Source organism: Mustela lutreola, chromosome 1 (genome assembly GCF_030435805.1).
Source record: "Mustela lutreola isolate mMusLut2 chromosome 1, mMusLut2.pri, whole genome shotgun sequence".
Taxonomy (NCBI): Eukaryota; Metazoa; Chordata; class Mammalia; order Carnivora; family Mustelidae; genus Mustela; species Mustela lutreola.
In genome coordinates, this window is record NC_081290.1 from 204,805,923 (window position 1) to 204,823,338 (window position 17,416).

The following is a 17,416-nucleotide window of genomic DNA, read 5'->3' on the forward strand; positions in this document are numbered from 1 at the left end:
GATGGGGTCTGTGCCAAGTGATGAGAGTATAGAGATGAACAAGAATGCCAGATGCCATTCGGCACTGCAAAGATATGTGCACAACTAAAACCATGACAGGCACAGAGGCGCCTGGGTGGCTCAGTTGGTTAAGCATCTGCCTTTGGTTCTGATGGTGATTTCAGGGTCCTCCTCGGGTTCCCTGCTTAGCATGGAGCCTGCTTCTCTCTCTATCCCCTCCCATTCCCTCTCTCGCTCTTTCCCTCTCTCAAATAAATAATTAAAATAAAAAAATAAAATCATAAGAGGCACAAAAATCATAAGAGGCACACAGTAAAGACTCAGAAAACATTTTTGGATGAGTCGAGAAGTAAAGACTAATGAGTGTTACACTTGCTGTGTAGACAGCAGTATTAGCATGTTCTGGAAGGTGCTGTCACTGCTCATTTGGGAATCAGAGAAGATCTAGGAAGTTGTGAATTAAAAATTTCAGTGGGTAGTGAACTTGAGAAGGCACTCCAGGCTGAGGGCACAGCCTGGGCAGAGAGATAGGGGAGGGTGTGGGATGTGTGGTCTGTTTTATCAGGCTCAGAGTCTGTGTGTGTGTGAGGCAGGTGGGGGCAGATGTGGAGGAGGAGGATATGTTGAAGGCTGGGGCTGCACTGTAGCAGGCCCTGACTGCCAGGGAAAGACATTCCATCCCTATTGTGAGGGACCTGGAGTCTCTAGAAAGGCCCACTCAGATCTCTGCCTAACTCTGTTTGGTGTTCAGTTTGAGGACATATGGGGCCGGATTGTCTAGGCTGCATGTTCTCTGGCTTTTGAATCCCTCCCCTGACTACCCAAGTGTAATCTCAGGAGAATCAGGGAGAACTTGGGTCCTGGCTGGGAGCCCCCTCCTCAGCCTCAAAGAGGGAGGAATCTCTGGGTGTGAGGATATTGAAGTGCCAACAACCTACCCTCAGGTTGGTTCTGTTAGGTCAAGGAAATCAATCAAAAGGTTCTTCTCAGGGACCAATTTACCGTGACCTGCAGAAGCGTGGAGCCTGTGCTTGCCACCTGGGAAATAGCCACAGGACAGAAGCATCCTCAGCTGAAAGGAAGGAGGAGACTAGTGCTTGTTGAATGCCTACTTGCAGCCAGGGGCTAAGCTGAGCCGGTTGAAGTAGGCTATATTATTTTAATGGTTATAACAAACTCTGCGTGGTTTGCTCTTGTTTTACAGATATGGCAACTGAGGCTCAGAGAGGTTAAGCATCTTGTCCTGAATCATGTTGTTAATAAGTAAAGGTATAGGGATTTGAGCATAGTTACATACCTGTAGGTTCAGTGTACTTCCTGTTCTGTTCCCCTCCCCTCCTTACTGAGTATATTGGCCTAAGATATGAATAGAGTCTCACTTTGAACCATGTGTAACCTTGGGAGATTTGCCCAGAGCATGAGGAGTGCTCTGCTCCTTCTCTCCAGGCCCTATCTCCACAGCTGGATCCCTTTAAGAAGATGGCTACTTCTCAGGTCATCTACAAGTTGAGGTCACTGTTATTGTTCTTTTCTTTCCCCTTTCATCCACTACACCAACAGGGCAATACCCCTCTTGACCTGTATGAAGTTTGCTGGTACTTTGCTCAGCCCTGATGAGTGGCTGTTGGTAAAATTTAAGTGCACAGAAGACTCCAGGACTCAAGAGGCAGAGAGGAAAGAAAATCACAAGTCTGAGCTTGGGATCTGGGAGCTTCATTTTCTTTGTGGATTCAGCTTTGGAACTAGATCTTGCTGTTCTCTGGACTCCCTGATGAGATATTCCTCCTGCTGAGGTGGAATTCTTCCCCCCAGTGCCTAAGTGGGGGTTTGCACAGACATTTCCAGGGAGCAGAACAGCAGCTGGAATGGTGCCCTGGAGTGATTATTCAAATGGTGACCCGAAGCTGGGTGAGGAGGCGAGGCTGTAGGTGCCTCCACCCTGCTGGCGGTTCCTTGCTGAGATAAGTACGGTCTGCAGCCCCTCAGCTGCCCATGGAAGGAGCTTAATGCATTCCCATGATTGCAGAGAGCTTCCTTGCCAAAGAGATGTTATTCCCCATGAGTTGAAGTCTCTCAGTGCCTTAGTGCTCAGGGAATTATGGGCAGCAATCTCCATCTCAGTTCACTGGAGAAGGAAACAGTGGGCACTTCAGTACCATTAACTCTGTGCTGTGATTAAGTGGATCCCAATGAAATTCTTCCCTGCAGGACAGCTGCCAAGGGCTGGAATCACATACTGATTTATTCTTGTGGCTAAGTATCTGCCCTTATTAGAACTCAGCTTACTGAGAAGGAGCAGCTAGGAGCTGTTCACTCGCACTAATATACTTAGTGTGGATGAAGATACCTTCTTTTTACTAGGTGACCATGAGCTAGGATGGAAGGGTGTGGAGGACAGAGCAAAGCTGAGGCAAGGAAGCCCACTACAGCAGGATGCAGCAAGAGGGAGCATCCTGAGGGCAGAGACTGGTGTGTGCTGACATCAGTACCAACTAACCAACTTCTATGTCATCTTTTAGCTACTTTTGGGCTTCCTCACCTATAAATAGAGGATTCTGAATATTTATAGATTTTATCAGTTCTAACATTATGGTTTCTGGTAGCCTTTAGAGAAAAGACATCTTCTCTTCATTATTTTATCATATTTGATCTTTGATTTTCTTTGGTTGGGAGAGACTATAGACAGTGAAGAACCAGTTCAGTGAAAAAGTTGAAAGCCTAGTGGAAAAGTAAGTTAAATTGATCCTCTGTGATTCCAGGGACCCAGGGAGACTTTTATTTCAGTGTTCTGACTGTATATATCTCCTTTCAGAGTAAAGATGTACAATGACTGTGCGTTTGTAAGGGATTCTGCCCAATGATGAAATTGGCAAGAGGGGTAGGGAACTGTCCAGCAGAGAAATCTGTAGTCATGAGGGACAATTCCATTTCAGATGATTCGGTTCTCACATTATGCTCCACAATGTGCCAGATGCCAAGGAGGGAGACCAGAGGACACTGACATTGTCCTTAAGGAGCTTACACACAAGGAAGGATATTACGCACACACACTGAAACATCTAACACTTTGCTACCAAAAAAAGAAGATCAGTAGTGCCGGGTGGGGGAGGGGGGAGCAGTTCAGAGGACAGGGAGGAAGTGAGCTGTAGGAACCTGAGAGAGATTTTCAGTGGGCTTTAATCACAATTGGATACAATTTAGTGGCATTTTGGAGAGATTTCAAGCAGAAGGGATAGCATGAACAAAAAGAGATTTATAATCTTTGCAAAGAGGTGGGGGAGAGAGTGGTGAGGGGGAAGGATGGGGAGGAGGAAAGATGGAGGAGAATATTGGAAAGGATAAGGGGGGAAGGGAGAAAAAGAAATCAGTATGGAAGGAGACTCTGAAGACAAGCCAGTGTGCAGGCCCATGTGTTTCTCAGGCACCACTCCAAGTTGTGGGCTTGGAATTTAAACTGTGAGGAGAGCTGAATATGGGGAAGAGAGGGATACAAAGAAGAGAAAAGAACAAGGTGTTTCACACAGAATAGGGGGGAGAAGTCCCTAATAAAGTAATGCTCCCAAGAGGTCCCTGGCCCCTTCTGCACTCAGGAGAAATTACCCCCACAAACATCGATGAGTCCAAGATTTAGGAGCCTGAGCCATTAGGAGCCACTGAAAATGTGCTGAGCCTCCCTTTTCCTCTTCCCTGCTGAATCCATCCTCCCTAGGCTGCCTTCCTCATCTGCTGGATCACTTTTCACTTGGTGTAAACTTCATGGTCCATGACTTGAAAATTGAAAGTTGAACAAAGGGTGTGTTTGCCCTGCTATTGGGGTGTCAGCTGCCTCCAGGAGAATGTCTACTCTTCAGGGAGGCATAAGGGCACCTGCACTATTGTATTGCTTCTTCAGCATCCAGGGACATGGGGCTGGCCTCCTGCTCTCTCCTTCCCCTCTATGGGGAAGCTCCTTGGAGCCTACCTGTTCCAACATTCTTATTGCCTAAGCTCCCATTCCAGCAGCATCTTTACTCAAAGCTTAACTATTTAATTTTTCACTTAATTGTTTAGACTTGGTTTGTTTTCTTTTTTCTTAGCCCCTTTAAATGGGCAGGCATCTATACCTGGACAGAGCTTTCTTTCACCCTTAAGCTGGTCTGAGAGGAGGGTTTTGTGCTAGAATGGGATTTTGTTTAATATCTCCAGCAGCAAAATTTCTGTGGTGGAGTTTCCCTTCCCCACAATGATCTCCTTATTCCCTCCCACCTAGAAATTGAGGGAAGCATGGGGTGGGAGATAGAGCTTTTAGAAAGATACTCTTTAGATAAGACAAAGGCCTTTTATAACAAGGGGTAGCTATTGGAATTGTTTCCTTTTGCTATTTATTGCTGGGGATTTCACATAGGAGTTCATCCCACACTGTCAAGTCTTTAGTATCAAGTAACAGTTGGGACCAACTCCTTCCTGCTGAAATGCAAGAATAATAATCTTTCATAGTGAGACAGATTTGGGTTGCATTTTGTGAGAAATTCCATAGTGGCAAGAATTGATTTCCACTGGTGCATTTTATTGGGGAGAGAGCTCCCCAAAGACTCCAGATAGAGAAGGAAGTTTCATCTATATAGAATACATTAAAATGAGTACAGGTTGAAAGTACTGGTGGCCTAGACCAAATGACCCCTAAATCTCTGATTTTATGACATTTCCATCTCTGGCTGAATACAAGTTATCACTCCTCCCTCCATGCTGCCCTGGAGAGCTGGACTATTTTCTCCTTTCTAAAAGAGAAGGGAAACATCCATTATGAAAACCAGTTGATATAATTTGAACCTGCATGCAATTAAAAACTAAATTAAGCAGGTTCATAAAATCTAACCTCCTGGTTTAACAAAACTTGATTCCAGAAGCGGTTGCTCCAACTCTTGGTGGGGGTGATGGTGGGGGACGGGGAGAGGCACAGGTGTCAGAAGAGGAAGTCCTGTCATTCTCTGCCACTTCTGTCCAAATGAGTTTTGTGGATATCGGACAGGGTTGCTGAGTTCCCTGCAGTGTGGTTGTGAAGGGAGTCACTGCAGTCACACAGGTCACTGTGGGCTCACCTGATAGATGCCCCATATCTTAAGTCTGTGCCTGGTTGGGAGAGGTGCTGGGCCACACCTATAACAGACCTAATGGGGTGTTCACAGCCAAGTCCTGGTGCTCCTGCCCCACTTCCCATCCTTCAGCATTGCCCACTGTTGACTGGGTACCACACCAGGAAAGAATAGCACACACATTGCAATTATAGGCTGTGATCTTCTGCGTTTCATCTGTGTATCTGGGGGGAAAAATTCAAAAGTGGAAAACCCTATCTTGACTCTAGAGGGAGTTGAGTGGAACTGAGGGACAGTAAACATCAGAATGTATATATTTTTGGTTACATATACTTACCTCATTTCAAAAAGATTTGATGAGGTTGGCAAAATGGAAAGTAGAGAAGACAGCCCTCACCTGTGAGGAGAGTTGTCATTCCAGTGTTTATGACCAAGCAAATCCTAAGCCACGGAAGAAGAGATGGAGAAACTGGCAATCCTGCCTCTTTAATTAGGGTGAAAGGAAACCAGCCCCGAGGATGTTGATGAAAATCTGGCTGAGTTAGGAAACAGGCACTGCAGCATGGACAAGCCAAAGGAAATGTAGGCCAATAAAGATCCAAGACAAATTATACAGGAGGGCTCTTGCATTCCTCTAAATAGACATTGGTTGATTTGCCACAAGGGCAAAAGTTGAAAATTGGTATGATTTTTATCTAAATGTACTTATATGTTTATGCTCTTTTAAATAATTCTTTAAACTATATGTCTGGTATTAGTGTAGCTTTCTTTAATTGTATTTAATTAAGTTAACTGTCTCAATTTAGTTTTGGAAATAAATAACATACATCTGAAATAGTATCCTTTCACATTTTTGCTTGGTTGTAAGGAAATGTGCTTTTATATGTTAACTGTATTCCATTAGAAGAGCATGCTGGCTGCTGGGGTGCTTGAACCAAGGCATCTCAACCATTGGAGGCCTCGCAGCTCCTATTATGAAGTGACAACCCAGACATTAATGTTAAACAGATAACATTGAATGTGTCCCCATGAAATGCAGTGCCTCACCTGCTGCAGCCCATGGCTAGTTCTCTACTCAATCCCATTATCCATTCTTTCTGTTTTGGGATTATGTAGTCCTATGCTTCAGGGTAGCTGAGCTTACACATGGGGCAAGTCAGTCAGGGTCCCATTTGCCTAGTAAGTCTTTGGCTTACAAAAAGGTAAGAGCATGAGACACTATCTTGGCTAATGAGATAAAAGGGGAGATTGAGAAGCACCTGACAAAGACTCCTTGAAAAGAGACACAAGGTAGAGCACGTCTCTTGTTCCTCTGGGTGCGTCCTGTTCCAGTTGTGATGGTAGGGCAGTGGCAGCTGTGACCACGGGGGGGGGGGGCCCTTGAATGAAGATGGAGCCAACACAATGAGGTACAAAGTGAAAAGGTGGAAAGAACTGAGGTTCTTGATGAGATTGCTGAGTCATTCACTTAAAAGCTGTGGAATTTTTCTCCGTGTAACTGTTTTGTGGGCTAATAAATTGCCTTACTTGGGGTGGGCTTGTTAGTTGGGGTATTTTGTACCCATAGGTACAAACAGATCATGCATCTATTTCTTAACTCAACAATCTTATAAAATAAGTATTACTATTATATTCATTTTGTCAGTGAGTAAACTGACTTGGTTCAGAGTGGCCAAGAGGCTTGCCCAGGGCCACACAGACAGAAAGTGCTAGAGGTGAGCTCAGGTCACTCCAGAGCTATTGCTCCTGGCCGTTACATTAACCAATAAACCTGTCTAGTCACTTGTCCAAGGGGGCCTTTCAAAGGCTAGCTGGACAAACGGGAGCCTACTGGAGGTGGGTGTCCTCCTATGGTGGCCAGACATTGTCCTCTTGTCCTCTTCTTCTGGCCAGATAGTAACTGCGGTAGCAACAGCATTTCTTATTGCAAAGGCTGACAATTTATATCTTTCATTTCATCACACCCTCTATCAGTGGGCAGTCAGACTCTAAAAATCAATCCCACACTGACTTAGTCCCCCCAGAGATGCATTTGACAATGGGAACTATGTCCAAACCATAGGCTGAACAAGGGCAGTGACTTTGCAGAGAGCCTGTGGGTGTTTATTCAGTTATTTATTTTGAGAATCAGCCAAATTTCTTTCTGCCCCTCCGTCTGGCGAATCCCTGCTCTTTTGCCTTGGTTTGGGGGAGGTGTGAGCTGATGACATAGTCCTGATTTCTCCCATAGCCTCCAGGTGGCCTCGTGCCCCAAAGTGGACCACACGGTCACACTGGTTGTTCGATCCCATCTGGATCCAGCACTGATCAGGACACAGCCGGTTTATGGGTCACTTTGTCAAAATGTTCCAACCTCTGGTGTCCCCTTCCCTGCAGCCAGAAGAACATTGCTATGGAAAGTGCCAGGGGCATCCAGCGGGCATTGGCAGCTTCCAGGATTTGGGAATAGAACCAAGGGGAGGAGTCACAGCAAAGATGGGAACAGAAGGCAGAGAGGACAGATGGAAGGGAACATTTGAGAAAGACAGTCAGGGAATGAAAAAGATAGGTCAATAATAATAATGACAACAATAATAATAATGACAATAGTTTTATATCCATATTTTCAGTATTTTTCGAGCACTAATTGGAACCTCACAAAACCCTATATGTGCTGAGTCAATACAGTAATGAACATGTGAGGGCAATGACAATAGCTCTATTTCTTTTAAACATTATTTTGTGCCTTCGCTTTGTTAATTACTTACATTATCACACTTGAACAACTTGTGAAGTGAAAATTCTTATGGTTCCCCTTTTACAGATGAGGAAATCGAGACCTAGAGGGGTTAAGTGAGTTTTGTGAGGTCATATAGCTAGTAGGCATTGAGAACATGGGATAGAACACATACTGGCTCCAAATTTAATGAGCTCCCAGCTAGCCCTGAGAGATTGCCCAGGACCTGATCCCTTGATTGGGTATCAAGATGAATTTGCCTCTCACACCCAGAAGCTGGTAGAAATGCCAGAGAATTGCACCTTTCATTAGGAGACAGAGAGGTGAGTCCTCTACTAGGAGGATTGGCTTGTGGAACTGTTTATTAACTTTCTGGGCATTTTGCTGACAGTGCAATTTGCAGAGCTGTTAATAGCAATGAAACACTGGTGAGTGTCAAGACACACAGGAAGATGAGAAGTGAGAGAAGGCTGCCAGCCATTCCAGTTGCCCTTTCCTAGGATTAATGAAGGCTGTGTGCTCTCCTGATGTTGACAGTCACCAAAAATGTCAGGTGCCACCTGGACTGTCTTGTGATGTTGTCAAACTCCCTTCTGCTCTCCTCCCTTTCTGTCAATACCAGTCACTGGGGGAGACACTGGCACAAACTTAAGTCTCCTCTTTCCTTCTACGCTTGAGTATGGGGCTCTGCTGGTCATTCAGACACATTTTATAATTCTGGAATCAGCTCTGAATTCAGTTCCTAGACTTTTAAATACTGTGCTTTCCTGGCCCCCGTTACTTTTTACAGTAAATGTAGAGAACAGCTCAACTCCATAATGAGGACAAATTTTATTCTAGTAACTGAATCTCAGTTAAAGCCACCACAAGCTATTTATTGATGTTTTTAAAAGAGAAACCTGAAAGAACATGCACCAACAGAGACAGCTTGAGCTGAACCACCAAGCCTCACGCATCCTGGCTCTTAGGAGTGTGGGTTTTGAAGACAGATTGAGCTGGGGGACCTCTCTTTCCTTGGCAGAGGGTGGTGAAGCCAGCGTCAGAGCTGAGGAAAGGAAGCAGGAGCTGATGGAGACTTTGTCCATTCTTAGCTCCAAGAGGGCAGGTCTGGAGGGTCCATTCTGTTGTGTTTGAGCACTTTTCATGGCTCAGCTGCTCTTCTCAGTTTGGGGAAAGAAAGTGACGTTTGGGATACAGGACCTGATATCCAAGAGCTCCTTCTGGTGGCAGAGGCCGACACATAAATAAGTTCATTTCAGGAGGAAAGGGCTGTGATGGAGCCTTGGTGAGAATGTGTTGCCAGGAAAGGGAGGAGTGTTTTGCTAAAGCCTTCCCGGAGGGTGCTGCTTGGGTGGACAGTCGTGGGAGTGGGATTCTCCTGTGGAGGGGTAGGGAAAGGGTAGCACGATGTACTGGGAAGCAGACAGTTTAAATCTTGTTCTGATAGTTTCTTATGATGAGACCTTGGACATACTAAATAATTGTCTAAGCCTTAATCTTCTCATCTGTGAAATAAGGATAATGATGCCCATTTTATATAACTGTGGTCAGGACATAATATGAATGAGGAATTAATCCTCATGAGGTTATTTCTGTGGATGTTGGTTTCTCCTTTAAATTCCTGAGACTTGGAATTTTCAGAGAAGAGCAAGCCGTATTTGGAAAAGGCCACAGAATGTTTCTGTCTGGAAAGGGTGTGTACTGAGAACGGTCAAAGTCTTTGGGTCTGGGGGTAGTTATTTCCGGCCAGTTTCCCCAGATCAGACTGCTTCTCACCCATGCACTTGCTCAGGGTGTTATATTTTGTACTTGCCTGGTATATATATGGAGGACCTTAAAACTGAAGTTATAGAGGAAAAATTAAGATTCTGCAGATACGGCAAAGTGCAGAATCTAAAAATACTCCAGGAAGGCAAATGTTCGAAGTTTAACACATAACACAGTAGCAGGTTCCCGGGACCCTGGCTTTCTTGGTATAAAATGTTTTGTGAATCAGGCAGGAACCAGGCACCAGCTGACTCTTGGACCCCATTCCATGAGTAGGTAAAGAGGTCTGAGTAGGGCCCAGGAATCTGCATTCAAACAGGAGTGCCAGGCTGATTCTGTTGTATAGAATTTCTGTGCCCAGGTAAGTGCCACCTGGAGTGCACCACCCATTTGTGATCCTGCCACCTCTCCCCAGTCAAGTCCCTACGCCAAAGCCTCAAAACAAAATTGAGAAATAAAGTGCTGGAAAAAGCTTGGTCCTGAGGCCATCTGGCCAACAGGACATATGCCAGTGCTCTGGCCTTGGGGACTCTGGGTTGTCTAGCTGGTGGAACATCTGTGGGGCTGGTCTGGAGTCTGCTGCTTTGTGGGCAACCATCCACAGCAAATGTCTAAAGCATCCTTCCCCAAAGGGCCAGCTCTCAGGTAAGCAGTGGCACCCATACAAGGCAGGATTCAGGGGACCCTGGGAGCTCTTATTCCCAGAAAGTCTCCCTCTCTGGCCTGAAGATCTTTCTAATGTACATGGGTAAAAGTCCTTCAAGTCCCTGCTCATATGCAGATGTGTTGTCCCAAGGGAGGCACCCACAGACCTGTTAGCACACAATAGGCATCCCTGAAGAGCAGTGAGTTGGTTGCTGAAACCACAGACCAGGACACTGAGGGAGTGACAAATTGATTCAGCCTGAGTTAAGAAGAAAATTGTCCAGATGGGCATGGGAGTTGAATCAAGTTGATGAATTCAGCCCACTATGTATTCACATCTGAAATTGGTTCTGTTCCTACTCACAGCACCCAATTAATGATAAATAAGAGAATGAAATACAGAATAGAGACATTCTGAGGAGGATGGTTAAAGATGAGGATGAGACACCTGGATAAGATCTTGAAGGATGGGCAGGATTTCCACCAGCAGGGGTGAGGTTTGTTTAACCATGTGCATGCGTGTGTGTGCGTGTGTGTGCGTGCATGTGTGTATGGCATATTTCTAGAAGAAGCAGTGCCCTAAGCACGTTCAATTTGACTGAAGGCTTCATACAGGAGGAGGCTATGGTCAGAGTCTTACCTGGGAGTCTGCAGTCCACTGAGGGATTCCGAACAGGGGACTGGTGGGTGCTTTGAAAAGCTGGTCTGGTGGTGTAAGGTTGCAGCAGGCTGATGAGGGAGCACAGATAACTGTCATAGGGCCAGCCACAATGAAGTCTTGCACCCATAGGTGGCCTTAGGAATAGAAATACTCTTAGATAGCACTTGTTGAGTGCCCCCTGCATGGAGGAATTTTAGGTTAGTAATTAATTTTAGCAATTGGCAGGTAAGATGAAGGTGATTCTATCATTCATTCTTTCAGCGAATATGCATCAAGGGCTCCTACTTGTTATAGGAGAACACAATCTCTGTTTTTCAGAGAACTTACCTGCTAATATATTTTTTATTGCTTCTTTTTCAGAGGAGAAAGCTGAGATACAGAGAAACTTAGCAACTTGCCCCAAACCCACCAGCTAACAAATGGCAGAGTGCGAATTCAAACCCAAGTCCTGCTAGCTACAAATGACAAGGGAACATCTGCTGACATTTCCTGATCACTAAAGAGAGGCTTTATATGGGTTCTCATTTATACACGACATTGTTGATCTTTGCCAAGCCCCTTTGAGGGAGCTATTATTAACCCATTTTTTAGAAGAAGAAAATTAGATTGCAGAGAGACAAAGTGGTCCAAGTCACGTGGCAAGAGAAGAGCCAAAACTGGGTGTTTGTATCCAGGTAATCTGAGCTATAGGCCTTACTCTTAAGCATCACACCGTCCAAAGACTGATTTCTTGCTCTCTCTCTCCTTCTCTTTTCTCCTTCCGGTCCTATTTCCAAAAAGAATTCCATGTGGTTTTGGTCACTCTTTGCAGGGTGTGTTGGGTGGCTGGTGCGAATTTGCACCGGAAGTGTCGAGGTGCTGTGTCAGCTGTGTATTCCTTGCCTCCATCCTCCCTGAATCTGTTGCAGCTCCTCGTCCTTGTGGCTCCCTCCACCCCTGTCCTCTCTGGCCTCCTGGCCAGGGCTGGAATCCACCTCATGCACTGAAGGTCCTGAGCCCATTCTGTTCCTCTCAAAAGGTTCTTCCAAAACTGAGCTCCTGGTTTTTAGCTGCAGGTTTGCCCCTCCACAGTTTTCCCCCTGTAGGAAATGGTCACTCCAAACTCCAGTTGCGCTTGCTAAAACCACAGAAGCTAGCCTTGATTCCTTTCCCTCTCAAGCCACATCAAAGAATCCTGTTAGTGTCACCTTTAAAATACTTCCAGTACCCAAGTTTTACCCATCCGCTGCTGTAAGCCCAGTCTCAACCTCTGCAGCTTCTCCCCTAGATGTTTCCTAAACATTTCCTGGTTGCTACCTGTGTCCTTCACCATCTCTCCTGCAGTCAGAGGGATCTTTTCAAAATACATCAGATGCTATGTCTCTGCTCAAAACGCTCCAGTGGCTTCCCTGTCACTGGGAGTTAAGATCCTGCAGTAGCCCTCGGAGCCCCCACAGCCTCAGAGCTTGTCTCTTGCCCTCTGCCCCTTACCCACTCCTTTCTAGCCATATGGCCTTTTTATTTTCCTTGAACATGCTGAGCATGCTTCTGCCCCAGGGCCTTTGCACTTGGCCCTTCTGCCTGGAAAACTCTTCTCCTGTTTCTGCATGAAGGATCCTTCACTTGCATTAGGTCTATACCAATCAGGATGGACTGATATATGCTGCAGTACCAAACACCCCCATTTACTTAAAGGTAATGAGGTTATTTCTCCCTTATACAACGTGTCCCTTTCAGGCCAGCTAGAGTCTCTGCTCCATGAAATCTTGTCCTGGAAACCAGGCTGACCAGGTCAGCCTCTGGGACACTGTAGCTGACTCTCACCTTTTCATTGGCCAGTGTATGTTACATAGCCACCCCTAATGGCACCTGGGTAGGAAAGAGCAATCCTGCCAAGATGGAGTGAGGACAGGGAGATATGTGAGCTGTCCCTGTTACATGCCACCCATTGCTCCTTTGTCCGAAGAATTTTCTTTCTTCCTCTTTCCTCCAATGGTGTTCTCTGGAGCACTCACCACTTTCCAAAATTCAGTATTTAGTTGACTGCCTCTCCCTGATCAGAATGTGATTGCTGGGGGGGAGGGGTAAGATCTTTGTCTATTTTGTGTACTATATGTCTTGGTGCCTAGAACCATGAGCACCAGATAGCAGATGCTATATATAATAATATATAAATATTATTTATATATTTATAAATATAAATATTTATATAAATAAATATGTATTTAAAAATATAAATAAATATTTACTGAGTATATGTTATAGAATGAATTGTGTTTCCTCAAAATCTGTATGTTGAAACCCTAACCTCCCATGTGACTACATTTGGAGAAAGGACTTTTAGGAAGGTAATTAAAGCCCAATGAGCTCATGAGGATGGAGCCCTGATCCAATAGGACTGGTGTCTCTTTATCCAAAGAGGAAAAGACAACAGCAATCTTTCATTCTCCACACACACAGTGAGGAAAGGTCATGTGAGAACATAACAGAAAGATGGCCAGCTGTGAACCAGGAGGAGAACCCTCACTAAGAAATGACCCTGACAGCACCTTAATCTTGGTCTTCCAGCCTCCAGAACTGTGGGAAATAATATTCGCTGTTTAAGTCACCGGTTTGTTGTTATTTTGTTATGGTGGCTCAAGCTCTACTGACAGATGAAAGAATGAAAAATCTGCCTGTGCTTGGCTATCTCACAAAGGCATCCTGGGGAGGGTTTGGAGTGGGCCATGTAAGCTGAGCCCTACCTGCCAAGGAATGTTAGGGAAATTAATGTTAGGGAAAAAATGTTAGCCTGGGAATGTTAGGGAAAGGGCAGCTGGTGCAGAGGCCCTAGTGAAGGTGAGCTTGGACAAGGAGCAGATGGGAGACCGTGCAGCCGTTGTGCGGTGTGGTGGGCAATGGGACAATCATGAGCAGGTGCCAAACTTTTAGGGCCTTCCACCAGGAGAAGGAGTTTGGATTTTATTGGGAAGCTACGGGTTCCATACTTTCAGTTTTAAAAAGTTGCTTTGGGGGGTGCCTTGGTGGCTCAGTGGGTTAAAGCCTCTGCCTTCTGCTTGGTTGAGGATCCCAGGGCCCTGGGGTTCAAGCCCCACATCAGGCTTTCTGCTCAGTGGGGAGCCTGCTCCCCCAACCCCTGCATGCCTCTCTGCCTACTTGTGATATCTGTCTGTCAAATAAATAAATAAAATCTTTAAAAAAAAAAGTTGCTTTGGTTCATGTGTGGAGAATAGGTTTCAGGGGACAAATCTGTAAGGTCCTTGAGTTCAGAGGCAGGATGACAGATGCATTGCAACTCCCAGCCTTTTGCATGGGCCTGGCACCATGTGGGCGTGTGTGTGTGTGTGTGTGTGTGTGTGTGTGTGTGTGAATTAACTGAAATGAACTGGGGGCTGAGTGGTGTCTGCTGTAGCTCTCCATATTTCTGATGGCAGAGAGCTTATCCCTTCCAGTGCCCTACACTTTACCTCATTTTTGCTGTGTCTGGCAAATGTGGGCTTATTCCATCCTCTGCATTTAGCTGGGAGAGAGCTAGGTTATTTGGGGAGGGGGTCGTAGTCCTAGGGGAAATGAGGGCTGTCAGTGTCAGCTTCCAGGGAAGATACAATGGCCAGAATTGCCTCAGCACTCAAAGATCTGTGCTGCAGACCTGAACCACACCCCCTGTGCACCCGGACGAGAACTCTGATGAAGCTGTGTCCTGGCTGAAGCCAGTGCTGGACTGGCTGCTGTGCCAGGGCGTTGACTAAAGACCACTCATACTAGGTCTCTGGCCAAGCGGAAGCGTGGGCCCTTGGCTGGTGCTGCCTCCCAGCTCATCCTCCAGCAGCTGGGTGCCTGCCAGTGGTAGAGGAGGGGAAAAGCACCTGCGAGGCTTTGCCCTGTCTCTGCTTCCTGGGTTAGGCGCTGGGCCCTGGCTGTTTAAAGCCACCATGGACTCCAATCCAAGGGCAGTTGTGTTCAGGTCTCCCTCACTGGGAGGCTTGGGGGCCTCTGGAGATCTCCACAGCCCCTGGGGCCTGGCGCTGGCCAGCTGAGGCCAGGCCCACAGCCAGATCCGATTCTGTTATTGCTGTCTTTTGACTGCCATCTGGGACCCAGTTGTCACTCCTCAGCTAGCTGTCAGTGCCCCACAGATTATCTCCATAGCTCACCCGAGGCAGCAGATACGGAAAATTAGCAGGCCCACGGGGACCTGCTCTCTGAGTAACCTGGCTTCCCGGGGGCTCCAGAGGCGCCTCACCTCATTCCCTGACCAGTGAGCCCGGAGAGCATAGGAGAATCCATGGCCACCTCTGCTGTGTTCCTTCCTGCGCAGTAAGGGTATTTGCGGGCATGTAACAGTGTGCATGACTGTGTGTGTGCCCATGTATCTGCTCGCACACCTATCTATTTACTCACTCAGCAAGTGCTTATTGAAGACCTACTATGTACCAGGCACTGCTGGGGATAGATCACCAGGGGATAGATCAGATGCCTCTTTTGCTCCTATGGCCCTTTCAGTCCAATAAGGGAGACAAATGTCAACCGAGCAACCCAAAATTCTGTGTACAAGTATAAATGTCAGGCATGAGTTCTCATGTATTGTGAATGTGCACTCGTGAAGGGATGTCTGTACGCCTGGCAGAGAACTCACAGTAGCTTGTGTACCTACCCCTGTGATGCCAGCACTGTCAGGCACCTTGTCTTCATGAGAGGGCTACAGAAAAGAAGTCAGATGCGCACACCTGAGGAAGTAGGATGAGAGTAGTGTCTGAGGATGTCCCAGAAATTATTGACAGGTGTCAAGGGACAGAGATATCCACTGGGCTCCCAGGTAACCCTAAAGAACCAAAGATAAGGTGTGTGGCCTGGTGGGATAGCGTGGGGCCTGGGAGTCACCCTCAATTTGTCCCTGACCAGGTTATTACTATCCTCCTCTGGACATGGGTTTCTCATTTGTAAAATCAAGATCACAGACTAGATAGTGCCTGAAGTCCCATTCAGCCCTGGTGTTCCATGAGTCTAGATATGATCCCTGCTCTTAGGAAGCATACACGATGGATAGGGTTCAGGGAGATACTTAAATATACAGCTAGACACCCCTACCCCTCCACATGTACACACGTATGCACATGTGGATGGACATAGCCATGTTGAAGGTTGGGTCAGGAGACTCCCAGACCAATTAAAGCAGTCAGGAGGTCTCTGGGCAGACTTAAATGAAAAATTAAGAAAATTGGTTTTGGTGGGGAAGAGAGGGGAAGCAGCACAAGGAGAAGAAGTAGGAGGCTGAGAGTGGGTGTGGTGGGGACCAGACCTCGAGCTGGGCAGGGGTCCTGCATGGGGCAGGAACTTCACTCTTCTGTTCTTATGGCAGACTAGAGGGGTGCTCATCAGTTCCAGGTGTTGGAGAAAAGTACCACAGCAAGGGGGCTTAACCCAAAGAAATATATTCTCTCACTGTTCTAGAGGCTGGAAGTCTGAGATCAAGGTGTTGGCAGGGTTGGTTTCTCCTGAGACCTCTCTCCTTGGCCTATAGATCATCTTGATGATCTACTCTTATGGCCCTTCCTCTGTGTGTGTTATGTCCAATCCCCTCTTTTTATGACATCAGTAATATGGGATTATAGCACTCCACCCTAATGACCTCATTTACCTTAATTAATTCTTGAAGACCTCATCTCCAAATATAGTCACATTCTGAGGCCCTGGGGATTGGGACTTCAACATATGCATTTCGGGGGATATAATTTAGCTCCTAACAGGAAGGATGGCAGAAGTTTCTCTCTACAAGACAAGACACAGTAGGAAGAGCCAGACAAGGACATTGTGTTTCTTCCTAAGTAGGGATGTAGAGTGCAGTGGAGGAAAGGCACAGGTGGCTCCAGTAGAAGACCCTGGTCAAGGACAAGACACTGAATCTTCTGGAGTCTCTGTAAAATGAGGATGATTTAGTAAAGTTTCGAGTGTTAGGTAAAAGATGAAGATAGCAACAGGAATAACAGGAGTGATTTACTGAGTGCCGAGCATATGCCAGGCTACACTAAGGGTGTTGCCTGCGTCCCAGTATGGATTTGTGCTTTCCTCATTCTTCCATGGAGCTCGGGAACATGAAGCTACTGTAATGGGCGTGGGAATGCAATTCCAGGCCCAGAAGGAGCCCAGTATTCTTTTAACATACTAATATGTACCCATAAGCAAAGCGCGGGGAACCAAAGCTATTCACCCAGATTCACACAGCTAGTTCCTGCCTGTGCTGATGAGTTGTGTTTCTCTGGATTTCATGTGGGCTGTGCTGGCTTTTATGTCAGAGATATTTGTGAGATGCATTTATTCTCTAGTTGTTAGGTCATTTTGCTTTTCCAAGCAGATGGAAGACAGTGCAGAGAGGATCTTGTTGTGTGCCAGCTGGGAGCTGGAAGAGAATGTAGCAATGGCAGTTTCCTTTGGTTCTGATGCATTTGTGCAGAAACATATCCTCAGTGGGATAGATGATGGGATAGACATTCTTTCAGATTGAGAGGACAATTTTCTGGGGCCCTGGAAATGTACCACCCATGGGCTCACCTTTCCACAAATGACAATGCATGCTGG